Source organism: Lontra canadensis, unplaced genomic scaffold (assembly GCF_010015895.1).
Source record: "Lontra canadensis isolate GAN:19392208 unplaced genomic scaffold, GSC_riverotter_1.0 scaffold106, whole genome shotgun sequence".
NCBI lineage: Eukaryota > Metazoa > Chordata > Mammalia > Carnivora > Mustelidae > Lontra > Lontra canadensis.
The window spans coordinates 1,928,449-1,942,168 of NW_022631100.1; the positions used below are offsets into that span (position 1 = coordinate 1,928,449).

Genomic DNA, 13,720 nt, shown 5'->3' on the forward strand with positions numbered 1-13,720 from the left:
CACAAATGTATTCTCCTACAGGATCACGGGTCTGGAGCGGGTCTTCAAGAGCTGGGGTGAAGGTGTCAGTAGGGTTTGCTCCTGCGGGAGTGTCTAGGGGAGCATCTGTTTCTTTGCCTTTGCCGGCCCCCGGGGGGGCTCTCCTCCTTCCCTGGCTCATGTCTCCACATCACATCATCTTCCCACCCTCTTTCTGTCCCGTCACCTCTGCCTCCTCTGACCTCCTTGCCTCCCTCTCGTAAAGATCTTGTGACTATGTTTAATGCCAACGCATCTAGTCCAGGATTGTGTCTCCATGTCAGTCTTATCTGCAAAGTCGCTTTTCCACATAAGGCAGCAAATTCACAGACTCCGGGGATTAGGGCATCAGGGGAGCCATTGCTCAGCCTGCTACAGATAAGCTTTCCTCAGATGCGCATTACAGCCTTGGATGGTCGCCACTCACTGTCCTCCTCCACTCCTTTACGGATCGGGTCTGTCCACTCTTCTTGACATCCATGCACACACAACTCACAAGAACAGGGGAGCCGAAGCCTGTGAGGTCACCCTGGGCCAGTGAGGGATGGGAGCTGTTCCTCCCATTTTTCGTCTCCTGGGTGGAGAGCTCTGAGACTCGGAACCACCTCAGAAGGTTCCAGAGGAGCAAGCACGGGCCGCCCAGAGCAGTGGCCCAGCCGCCCGGAGCAGTGGCCAAGTCGAAAACACATCCTCATGGGGCACCTGGTGGAGGCTTAATCAGTTAAGCATCTGACTCTTGATTCCAGCTCAGGGTGTGACCTCAGAGTGGTGGGATTGAAGCCCACATCAGACTGGGCATTTGGCAGGGGAGTCTGCTTGAGATTCTCTCTTTCCCTCTCCCTCTGCACCGCCCCCTCCCCAAAAAGAAAAGAAAACACGTCCTCATATCATCTTTTCCTCTCTTACGTTTTCACCTCCTCACCCTTACTCCTGTCCCTGGGGTCACATCCTAAATAAGCTCCTTACATGCAAACCCTTGTCTTACACTGCTTTCAGGGGACCCTTGATTCTAGCAGCAACAACAAACACCTCTTGGAAATGAAGAACGTGATCGCTGGAATGAAAACACAGAAATGTGAAGAGAAAAAAACACAGAAATGTGAAGAGAAAAAAATACAGAAATAGCTCAGAAATTGAAGCCGAGAAGGAAAAAAAAGAGAGAGAGAGAAAGGATAAGAAAAGCAGCTCAAGATTTGGATAACAGGAATTCCCAAGAAAAGGAAAATGAAGTGGAGAAAATCATCAATAAGATGACCTAAGAAATATTTGCGGAATTAAAGGACACGAGTTTCCAGACTGGAAGGGCCCCCCTGGTGCCTTGGACAGAGCATTAAAGTCAACCAAGTATGAAAACCAGTGATGTTGGAATTTCAGAGCTGTGTGGATAAAGAAAAGATCCTAGAAGCTTCCTGAGGGAGAAAGACGTTTTTAAAAAGGCTCTGGCATTAGAATGGCTTTGGACTTAGGGCACCTGGCTGGCTCATTTGGAAGAGCGTGCGACTCTTGCTCTTGGGGACCTGAGATTACTTAAGTAAATAAACTTAAAAAAAAAAAAAAAAAGACGACGACGAATGGCTTTGGACTATGTCAGCGGCAGTCCTAGAAACCAGGAGGTCACAGAACAAGGCCATCACACTTCTGAAAGAAAATTCTTTCCATTCTGAAATGTTGCATTAGGTAACGGGAAGCATCAAATAAACATGTTTTCCAGACACACTTAGATTATGTTTCCTGAAGTAAACCCCCCAATCTCAGTACCTCGAAAAAAGTTTAATTTTTTGCTCAAATTAGAGGGAGCTGTGGCTCCACAGTTCTGCTCCTACTCACAATCAATGTCTCAATTCCAGGATCGAGGAGGAAAGAGCAGAATCTCACAACAGCTCTCGAAGCCTCTGCTCAGATGTCATGTCCTATTCTGTTCATCAGAGCTGGTGCCGTGTCCAAGCCTCGTGTCAGTGACCTGAGAATTATATTCATCTGCAGGGAAGCACTAGAGGTCACCAAGCAAAGGGCAGGAATCCCTGAGAACAGTAATCTACCTGATGTCTCAAGACTTTACAAGAAGCAATCAGGGATGTGCTCCTCTAAAACCTTAAAGGATGGGGCGCCTGGGTGGCTCAGTGGGTTAAGCCTCTGCCTTCCGCTCAGGTCATGATCTCAGGATCCTGGGATCGAGTCCTGCATCGGGCTCTCTGCTCGGCAGGGAGCCTGCTTCCTCCTCTCTCTCTCTCTGCCTGCCTCTCTGCCTACTTGTGATCTCTGTCAAATAAATAAAATCTTTTTTAAAAAATTAAAAAAATAAAAAATAAAATAAAACCTTAAAGGAGTGAACCACGGAAGAGGGAGAAGGGAGGATACAGGAAGCAGACACCTAACGGGAGACACGGAAAAGATCCCCAGGGTGGGGGTGAAGGGCAGCCCTGGCGCGGTGGTGCTCCAGGCAGGGGAGCAACCAGACCGGATGAGGCAGATCAGCAGTCTTCCGAGTCACTTAAAAAAAATGAAATAGAAGGAAATCCAGCCTGAATGAATTTACTATTGAGGGGTTGGTGTTGAAGTAGGGGCGGATCCACAGGAAATTACACAAATTTCAAAAAGTATTAATGTTAAGGGGAAACATGTTAAACAAGAAAAGAAAATTAATCATAGTTCTAAAGATCAGTGCTGAATTGCCTTCAGAACCATGAAAACAGTGAATAATGATACCGCTAAAATTATTTGGCGGACTTTGGGGAGCATGGGAGTCCAGGGAGTGATGTCATTTGAAGACAGAGCTAATCTCCATATCTTTAGATGTCTTCAATCTATGGTGCCTGAGATGTGAGTGGGAAAGCAAATGTAAATATACAAATACAGGAAGAATCCACTAGAAGGGTTAAACCTGGTTTTTACTCTTTCAGGAGAATGGGGGCGGGGGGTGGAATGGGGACAAGGGCTGAAATTGCTGTTGTCTTCAACACCTCACAGACTCAGCTGATGCTTCAAATAACAGATTGAAACGAGAGGTTTAAATAAGAGCGCCCCCCCCACCCCCCACCCCCCGTGCCTCCAATCTGTTCAGAATGGGAACAAAATTATTTTCAGTCAAGTAAGGCAGTGAAAAGATGCCGTGTCCTGTGCAGACCCCTAGAGGGCCCAAGAGAGCCTTTCCTGACTTGGAAGTCTGTGTATGTACTCGGGAGCTTCACTTCCGTTGACCTCTGATCTTCACACGATTATATCGCTGATCCTTGCTCTTGAAGTCCTGAGAACAGGGTACAGTCAGAGAACCCGGGACACCTGGGAGAAAGTGGTCTGGAGAGTCAGTGTGAAATCGTCTAGAAGAACTTTGGGGATCGGTGAGTAATCCTCTATCCTTCCTCCTTTCTGTGGATGCGGGGAAAATGCTTTCAAGTCCAACAAGTTGCATCTCTCCTCTTTGCATTCTTTATAAGTGTGAAATCTATAGAAAATCTAAGATTACTTTCTATTAGTAGTAACTCAGTACATAGGATATATTACATATTATTTTGTCATTCCTGATATCCCCAGCAGATACCTTTGCAAATTGTCTTGTGTGTTGTGCATGGGCAAGTTATTAGAAACTGGGGATTCTGTTTGGATTTTATTTACTGGTCGGTTTGTTGGTAACAACAGATGCTGACAGATGACTGGTAAATATACTTGACAATAAAAATGGTGAGACGACGCAGAGAAGAAACTATTCTATATAATTAATATTCTTACAAAAGTCTTTCTCTCCGGAACGTTTTTAAAATACCCATTTGGCATCCCCGCCCTCACGTCTTAATGTCCCAGTGGGTTTGTAATCTGTTCATCTTGCAGTAATGTGTAGTGGGCGTTATGCCCTTTGAGAATGTAATTGTCATAAAATGCAGGCAGGATCTGACGCAATCAGTAAGCTTTCAATTGGTGCCTGGTAAAGGAATTTATTGGTAAGTATGGGGAGTGTCCGGATAGCAGACTGGGCGGGGGTCGGGAGCCCCGTGGTGAATGAGAGCCAAGGAAGAGCTCGCGTGAGGAGAGGAACAGCAGTTTGTGGGAAGTGATCCAAGCTTGGAATTGGCAAGAGCACCAGACATGCTTTAGAATCTTCAGGAAAAAGCAATGAATCTGGACGGTCCAACCTCCGAAAACAGTATTTTTTTAAGTTAATTTTTATTTTTCTTTCTTTATTTTTGAAGATTTTAAGTATTTATTTATTTGAGAGAGAGAGGGATACCCAGAGAGAGCATGAGGGTGGGGAACCCAAAGCAGGGCTCGATCCCAGGACCCCAGGACCATGACCTGAGCCAAAGGCAGACACTTAACAGACTGAGCCCCCCGGGCATCCCCAAGCTAATTTTTATTTTTATCCCTGCACATGTTTTGTTGTTGTTGTTGTTGTTTTAATAAAATAATCAGGACTTGGGATAAAATAGAACAGGCCCCCATCACTCATTTTTCTTATTCTACCTTCCAAGGCTTTTAGCATTTACTTCTGTATTTTGAAATTACATACTTACAATGTGTATTTCCAGGTTTGTCAATTTGGGACATTGTCTATTGATTTTATAGTAGATAAGTCTATACACCTTGACTGTTCCCACTGCATCCTCCCAATCTAGCCACAGAAGCTTTTTGTTAAATCAGTAATTCACACAATCATGGTTGCATGAATACTGCTCACTGCAGAGCCAAGCCGTGCACCGTGATTACTTTCTCTTTCGTGAACGACTTTCTGGTTTTCTTGTAATTACTCGATTTTTTCCACTTTGCTTATTTTTCCATGGTCCTTTCTTTAGTTTTTTCCCAAATATGCCCTCAGATCTGACAAGTGTCTATTCATATTATTTTTCCAAAAGTTTAATTCTACCAGTTAATGGGTTAATTCCATCTTTTCCCTGGAGACCTGCCTCCCAGCACCTTTTGTAGCCTGCTACACACTTGTCATCAGGACCAGCAGCTCCTCCTTTCTATCAGATCCCCTGCTCCTAGGGACCATGTGTTCTCCTTTCGTAATTTTTGCCCTTGTTTTGCTGGAGCACATCCCCTAGTTGCATCTCAAGAAAAGGTACATGAGAAGTAAAAATGGTTTTTTAGCCCTTGCATATGTCAACATGTCTCCCATTTGCCCTCATACTTCATTCTGGAATTCTCTGTTGTAGATAATTTCCCTCCAACTTTTGAAGGCCTTGCATCACTGTCTTAGGGCATCAATGTTACTATTAAGAATATTGCTGTTTGGGGCACCTGGGTGGCTCAGGCATTGGGCATCTGCCTTCAGCTTGGGTCATGATTCCAGGGTCCTGGGCTCGAGCCCAGCGTCGGGTTCCCTGCTCCGAGGGAAGCCTGCTTCTCCCTCACCTACTCCCCCTGTTTGTATTCCCTCTCTCACTGTCTTTCTGTCAAATAAATAAAATATTTTAAAAAAAAAAGAAGAAGAAGATGACGACTACTGTTTGTGTTGACCTCTTTACATTTTAGTTTTTCTCTCTAGGAGTTTCTAGGAGCTTATCTTTTCTTTAATATTCTGAAAGTTCACAGTGACTTGCCTTGGTGTGGTTCTGGCTTTTTATTGTGTCTTTTCAATGTGGAGACTCCTGTCCTTTGGTTTGGGAAATATTCTTGGGTTATTTCTTTAGTTACTTCCTTCTCTCTATGTTCTTCTCTCTCTCTCTTTTTAAGATTTTATTTATTTGAGAGAGAGAGAGAGAGCAAGCGAGAGAGCTAGCCTGAGCAGGGGGATGATGGTGGAGGGGCAGAAGGAGAGGGAGAAGCAGACTCCCTGCAGAGCCTGAGCTCCCAGAACCCTGAAATCATGACTTGAGCTGAAGGCAGACACTTAATGACTGAGCCACCCAGGCACCCTGGTTTTTTTTCTCCCCTGCAGAACTCATATTAATCTGGTGACTTCCCAGATTGATCTTCTGATTTGTGTTCTGTTTTTCTGGGAGAATCCCTCAACTCTGTGCTCTGACTTTTCCATGAAAAATTTTATTTCCGACAGTGTTTTCTAACTGTAGGAATGCTTCTTTTGTCTATTGCCTCCTGTTCCTGCTTCATAAATACAATTCATTTCTTATCTCTGTAGATATTAGTTTCTTCTGTTGCCTGCGAGCACTTTCTGTACTTTGCCTTTCATGTCAGAGGCATTCCCCAAATCTTTTAATATTTAGGACTGAGACAGCTGACACTGAAATCCAGTTGGCAGCTCCGGGAGAGAACCACAGACTGGCCTCAGTGGCGGGCACTCAGATGGGGAGCGAACCGCTCACTTATTCCAGACACGGATCCTCCATTTCCTGCCTGGGGGTTATTACCCGGAGGCGGTGATCTGTGAACCCACAGCAGGAAGGGGCTGAGGAGGGACTCATAGTTCAGCGCAAACACTTCCACTTGATTCTACTTATGCGAGTGCCTCTGAGTGGGAAGTCTCTCTGGTCAGTTTCAGAAAATAAACCCCTACCCTGCCGAGTTAGGCAGATCAGAGGGCTTGGAGTAGGAACCAGGGACAGGGGATATAATTTCTCGTACAGACTTTAATCCTTCTAGGGTTCCCCCTCAATTTTTTTTTATCACAGTAAAACACATGTGACATAAAATTTGCCATCTAAGCCATTTTAAAGATTTATTTATTTATTTATTTATTTTAGAGAGAGCACAAGTGAGCAAGAGTGTACAGGGGAAGGGCAGCAGGAGAGAGAGAGAATCTCAAGCAGACCCCCGTCTGAGTGCAGAACCCTGTATGGGACTCGATAGCACCACCCCGAGATCACGACCTGAGCTGAAACCAAGAGTCAGTTGCCTAACTGACTGAGTCACCCAGGCGCCCCTGACCACTTTTACGTGTACATTTAAGTGATATTCGGTTGATGCCTGTTGTTGGACAGCCATCACCGCTATCCATCTGCAGAATGCCTTTCACCTTACAAAACTGAAACTCTCCTCCTGAAGCAATAGTGCCCCCTGCGGGTAAGTCTTTGCCTTGCATTCTTGCCCTGCAGGGACACTCAGGGTGTCCCCACACCCACCCACAACCCTGCCTTCAAAGGCTCGTGATGCCTTTAGGTCCTAAGACTTTGCCGAGCTGTAAGGTGGGTGTTGGCAAACTTTTCCTGGAAAGGGCCAAATCATAAATATTTTAGGCTTTATGGGTAACTGCTCATCTCTGCTCTTGTAGCCATGGACAAAATGCAAACAAGTACAACCTCATTCAGTAAAACTTGATTTACAAAAGTGAGTTGCGGGTCCTGTTCGGCCAGGGCTGTAGTTCTGGTTGTAGAAAGGTTTTTGGCTTTAGTTGCTTAATCAATCACCCTACTTTCCACCTTACAGAAATTTGACATCTCTCCTCTGCTCTTTTCTCTCATTCATTTTGTCCCTATGGAATATATAGCTTTTTTTTAAATCCCTCTGTAGTTATGTTCATGTTGCTTTCAGGAACTGAGATCAATGCATATGTTTGATCCACAGTTTTTTAAAAGATTTGTTTGTTTGTTTTACTGCACAGTGGGGAGGGGCGGAGGGAGAGAGGGTCCTAAGCAGACTCCGGGCTGAGCGTGGAGTCTGACACAGGGGGTCTTGATCTCACGGCCCTGAGATCACGACCTGAGCGGAAACCAAGAGTCGGTTGCTTAACCCAGGTGCCCCTCCCTGATCCACAAGTTTTAAGCTTTTTATTTCAAAATGATTCCAAGCTTCCAGTAAAGTTGCAAGAATAGTATAAAGTTGTTACTATTTTGCAACATTTCCCTTATGATTCTCCCTCCACAAACAGATAGAACCATTTCAGATCTGGTGTTCTATTATTCCTTAAATACTTCACTGTATATTTTTCCAAGGTCACAAATACTGACTCAGGAGAAATTCAGTGCTCAAAATCAAGCTATTTAACGTTTATAATCTGTTGTTTTATCTATAGACCTTCCTCAGATGTCCCCAATAAGTCCTTTCCAGAACTGTTCCCAGCCCAGGGCCCGGTACAGATTACAGTGGGTTTTCATGATTCGCTACCTCCTTCAGTGAGAAACAGTTTCTCAGTCTTGTTTTTTGTTTTTTTGACACTGACGTTGTTTGGACACTGACATTTTTGGAGATACAGGCCATTAGTTTCTAGAATGTCACTTTATTTGATATTGGATGTTTCCTCATGTGTGCATTTTTGACATAAAGAATCTTGTTTCCTTGGTGGTGAATCAGGAACTGATCTACAATTTTTATTTAAAATCGTCCCTCCCCCAAGTTATTTTTCATCCTTCCTGACATCCCTGGAAACTCTCCAGTAGCTTATCCAGAGCAACAGCCTTTGTTCTGGTTTTTAAAAATATACAATGTATTCTAGAGGTCGCATTATACCCACTCTTTTGCTTCATAAACCTTTGGGTGGCTTTTGACAGAAAGCAGTGGAAATGCGACTGTCTGAACTTTGTCCTGCTGGCTCGGAATCGGGCTTATTTATTTACGGACCGCCTGTATGCAGATTGCACTTTGAAATATCTTGCACTGTCTTAGATTGCATATCCTAATGCTGGATGGGTGATGTACCGGGAGGAAAATGTTAGGATACAGGAGTGAGCCCTGAGGTTACGATGTCGCTAATGTTATTTTATACAAAAATACCCGTTTTGCGGAAATATAATTCACATGCTACACAATCCACCCTCTTAAAGTTTTCAAATCAGTAGTTTTCAGCACAGTCACAGGGTTGTGGCGGTGCTGTCACCACCAGGATCAAATTTTTTAAATGTTTTCATCATCACTGCCGTTTTAAGAATAACAGCAAAATCAAGTCCCTTGGTGAAATGGCTAGAGGTTCTGCTTGATAGATTGGAGGAAGGATGGGGGAGGGGAGGATGCAACAGAGGGCAAATTTTGAACGAGTATGGAGATGCCCAGGACCGCAGGGTGATGGAGGGCTTTTGCAGGACGGTGTCGAATGAAGGCTCACGGGCACTGCACGTCGCATTCAGGAAGGCATCCTGTCCAGGGCTGCGGCACGAGCAAAGGCCCGGAGGCTAAGACGAATCGTGCGTCCGCCGGCCAGAAACAAACCCTCTCCTCGAAAGGCAGAGTCCCGGGGCCGGGGTGAGGGGCCGGTCCCAGCATCCCGCCCTCCCCTCCCCCCCGCCCCGCCCCGCCGCGACAGGCCCTCTGCCGGCTGAGGCCCGAGGGTGCCGGACGTGGCGACAGCCACCTCCTGGGCGCAGAGGCGAGGCGCTGCGGGGTCGCGAGGAGGGAAGCAGGGCGGTTCACGGGCGGAGGTCTGCGATCAGCGCCCGTGCGACGAGTCAGGGAGCCCACCACCCGCCTTCGGGTCGGCACCGCAGACTCCAGTCCTCGCTGGGAAGACCTCAGAGCGGCTCCTGCCTCCATCCGGACGACTGAATTTGTTCTAAAGTTGCGCCGCGCTCCTGGCTCTCCAGGTATGCGAGGGGCAGCGGCAGTGAGAGGCCGCAGCGAAGAAACGGGAAGGACGCCTCTGCCCCCCGAAGTCAGCCGACCCAGGGGCTGCCCCGAACTTCTCCAAGTCCCTCAACGCCTCGGCTGCGAGTCTGCACTTGGAGGCGCCCTCTTCCCCAGCAGGGGCGCAGCCAGCGGCGGGTGACGGGACCTGCCTGGGCAGCTCCCGGAACAGGGGCGGGGCTGAACCGGGTCCTCCGCGGGCCCTGGGCCCGACCCGGGACCGCCCCTTGGGGGCCGAGTCTGGGCGGGGTCAGCGCGGGGCCTCCGGAGCCTGCAGAGCGGGGGTCCGAGGGACTGCGCGCAGCTGCCGCCGCCGCCGCCGCCGCCGGAGCCTGGGGGCCTGGGAGGCGACGACCGTAAGGGGGTGCGGGGGGTACGGGCGAGTTCGCAGCTGTGGGTGCGTGCGGGGGGGTGCGGGGGCGCGGCTACGGGGGTCGGAGGAGGGGAGGATGTGCGGGGCGCTGTTGCAGGGGGCTGACAACAGGAAAGTGTAGGGGCCCGGTTGCGGGGGTGGGGCGAGGCGGGGCAGCTGTGCGGCGCGAGGGGGTGCAAGGGCGCCGGCTGGGGGCGCGGTTACGGGGGGCGAGTGTGGGGCGCGAAGGGTGAAGGGGGCGAGTGTAGGGGCACGGCTGCGGGCGCGGGCGGCAGTGGGACTTGCAAGCAGGGACTCGCTCACCCCTCAGGGGCCCGCAGCTGCACAAGGACCGAGGGCTTGGCGCGCCCACGCCTCGCCCCCTTCGGCCTCCCCCAACCTGGGGCTGCAGGTGCGTGCGGCTCCGGGAAGAGGCCCGGGCAGGCCCTGCGAGCGAGCTCCGGCGGGCGCACGGGGGCGGGGAGGGAGGCAGCGGGGGTCCCCAAGCCTGTCACTCCCCGACAGTATTGCTTCCAGGGTGCGTCGCGCCCCCAGTGAAACGCTCTTGTTTGTCGCCGGAGTCCTAAAACCTGTTCCAAATCTCGCAGTTGAAGCGTGCTTTTCTGCCTCCCGGTTTTCCCCTCCCGCCCCTCTCTCTCCGCCCTACCCGCCGCCTAGCTAGGGGGAGGCCTGGGCTTGGAGTCAGAGCTCCAGCAATCCCGCTGGGCTGTTTGACTTCTTTCTCTAAAGCTGCATGGCCCACTTGCCCTCCCGCCTCCCACGGTATAAGCCTTAGTCTCCGCAGAGCATGGTTTTGCCCTCCCCTCTGCCTGGCCAGACACCCCTGTCCCGGCCCTGGCAGCTCTGTGAGGGCTCTGCATCCTGCACCCCGGGTAGGTGGGGAGAGGGGAGGCCTGTGCATTGTACATCTCTGCCTCCCACCCAGCGCCTTTGCTTGGATGGATGAGCTCTTGGGGGAAAGGGCTGAGAACGTGGGCCTCCCCTGAGTGCAGCAGCATGGACAGTAAACATTCCCAAGGGAGCTTCCAGCTCCAGAAAGTAACATTGTCCTCTCCTGGGTGGTGGCTCCCTTCAGGGCCTAGCCCCACTGGGTCTGACTTAGCAAAAAGTTCTGGGGTTGTTCAGCAGTAGTCCGCCCCCCCCCAAATTTCCACACCTAGGATGACTGTGAGGACGGGTGTTTCCCTGGGAAGTGTGGGCGGTGCTTAGGGACCACCCTCTGTCCAGGGCAGGGGGCTCCTCCTGGATCATGCCCTTAGGAGGCCAGCAGTTTTATGGAGAGAGAGGTGGGCCATGAAATAAACTCGTAAAATATAAGGTACCTTCAAAGATGGGGAAAACCTGGAGAGGGAAGGAGTGTCAGGTGAAAGAGAAGTCTGGGTTGAGAGGTGACATCTGAATAACAATGAGGAGGTAGGAGTGGCAGATTGCCATCGGGGGTGACTGTGCACCAGGTTGAGGGAAGAGCAAAGGCCCTGGGGCAGGAGCGCTCCTGGCACAGATGAACTCTTATCTGTGTTTTCTGAGTGTGGGGCTGGCTGCCACCAGGGCCTTTGGTGTGAGTGACCTCTTGTGTAAACTGTCCTGGCCCAGCTTGAGAGCAAGAGGACTCCGGAACTTTCTGCCATGTGCTCCCTTCTCTGCCCCCCTCCCAGTTCCAGAAAAGGAAAGACCTTCACAGACACACAGACAGTAACTGCTCAGCAGGACAACCAAAGTGAACCTCAGTGCCTTCTGCTCCAACCCATGTGCACCCGTGGGCCTAGGACACTCTAGCTGGTACCCACCTATAGGAGCGGGGTGTCTGGTCAAAGTGGCCAAATGCGTTTGGGGAGAGGGACCTGTCCCATGCTCCCACAGGAGCTCACAGGGAGCCCCAGCCATGGATGGAAGAGTCCGACAGGCCCCAGGCTTACTAACTGCCCCACCCCCTGCCCATGCACCCTGACTCTTCCCTTCAGCCTCCTGGCCCAGGCCCAGACCCGAGGACACACGGGTTGCCCAGACTCTGTTCCTGAGTGCAGGTGCGCAGAGCTGCGGAGCACAGATAGGCGCACAGAATAAGGGGGGCTTAGTGGGAGCTGGGGGCCGCTGTTGAGGAACTGGTGCCAAGGACCCACACTCAGGGCCGGAGGGCGCACAGGGAGAGCAGGCGGCGGGGGGTTCACAGGGCCCCTGGGAGCTCATGCCCAAAACCTACCTCCGGAAGGCCCTCAACCCCATCGTCGGTGATTCCTTCCTCTGACGGAACACGGTAGTGCGGAAGGAGAATTGGCGCTGAAAGAAGAGGGGACGCGTGTCCTAGCTGTGCCATTGGGATGTCCCTGCCCTGGACCTCACCCATAAAATGGAGGGGTTGGGGTGTTCAATGTGAGGGCCCCTGGAACGCGAGTGTGTGACGACTGTGCGGGTAAGAAGTCCAAACGGACCTTCAGGGGGAAAAACGTGTCTGCGGGGAGCGGTCAGTTTTGATGGGGCCTGGGGAGACCCTGTGCCAGGTCCACAGGGGAAGCCACAAGCGAAGTGACAGCCGTGGCCTCAGGCTGTGGGGCAAACCCTCAGACAGAGGGCAGGGGCTCGGGATTGAAGAAGTGTCCCTGCCCAGCCCAGCTGGCCCCTCGGAGTCACCACCCACCCACCTGTGAGTTTTCCTGGGCTGGAGCAGGGGCCCCAGGGTGCTGTGTGGAGAGGATTGGGGGTACAGCAGTTCCCCAAGAGGGGATCCAGCCACCTGCCTTCCCTGAGGAGAAGGGCGTTATGTGCTGCAGGAAATCCTCCCTCTCACCAGGGAGGGAACACGCGGTCCCATCTTTGGTTACATGACCAAACACACTCGGTGCGAACCAAGTTCACACTGGGGTTTCACTTCCCTCAAGGTGTGTTTGCTCTCCTGAGGGAGGTCATGGTGCACCCTTCCTCACCCTCGGAAGCCCAGCTGAGGCCTTCCCCAGCCCAGCTCACATACCTGGTGTGGACACCCCACTGTCTGTGTCCAGCGTGGGGCTGTGCTGTCCTAGTGCTGCAACCCCTCCCTCTCTGAGGTGCTCTGAGACATTCCAGAAGATTCTATGGCTGACTCACAAAGGGCGACCGTGGGAGGAACGGAAGGTCCCTGGATCAAGAACAGGAGTTTTTGCCGCCTTTACCTTTAGAGAAGATTGATACACTGAATTCAGATGTCTTCTTGGTGGGTCCACACAGTGATGTGTGCAGGGAGTCCAACTCACTTTCCAAGTCTTCAGGGAAAGTGGATGTACTTTTCTGCTTTCCCGGGTTTTTTGTTTGCCTGTGGCAGGACCTGCTTGCTGGACCATGTGGTCACTTTGAGGCGTCAGGAATGGGCAGGCCCACCTCCCCCACCCCAGGGGTGGGAGGAGGTGGCCATGTCCTCACCCGGGTCCACACCTTCCTCCCTCCCTCAGAGGCTGCTTTGTCCACCAGGACCTTCCACTGAACTTCAGAAGTATTTTTAGCCTTTTGCAACTTTTTATTCCTTTCTGCTACCCAGACATTGCCACTAGCAAACTGACCCCCACCAAGATACCAACAGCCCAGAACATTCCTGGACACCCTGACTCTCGTCCTTAGGGCCCCCCTCCATGAAGCACGGGGCCTTTTACCACATTCCAGAGGAGAAAGCAGCTTAGGTTACTCAGCAAGGCCCAGCCAACAGTGCTATCAGCTTACATACCATTGAGGAAGCTTCCAGACCAGGGAGCACATTGTTGAGGGCTGGCTGACCTGGGGACAGAGGGGAAGGAGATCAGGTACGTGACTGACAGCATTTCAGCATGCATGGCCCACTCCTTTATCCTCCAGAATGGGGCTCTTCTCGACTCAGGTAGAGATGCCAAGTGTTGAAATCCCACACCAGGTAAATTGCTT

The 13,720-nt window shown here is 50.8% G+C and overlaps 1 protein-coding gene across 3 annotated transcripts in view; it reads left to right on the forward strand.

Moving 5' to 3' along the window:
• Positions 1 to 13,720, forward strand: part of EPHX1 (epoxide hydrolase 1) — a 55,897-nt gene that overhangs the window by 18,522 nt on the left and 23,655 nt on the right. Inside the window, exon 2 of one of the 3 annotated variants that reach the window (XM_032838720.1) lies at positions 3,261 to 3,356. The gene's annotated coding sequence lies outside the window, so the exon portion shown is untranslated. Of the gene's footprint in view, positions 1 to 3,260; positions 3,357 to 9,777; positions 9,827 to 13,720 lie in introns of those variants that run through there. The other 2 variants (XM_032838718.1, XM_032838719.1) reach the window with 2 other exon arrangements.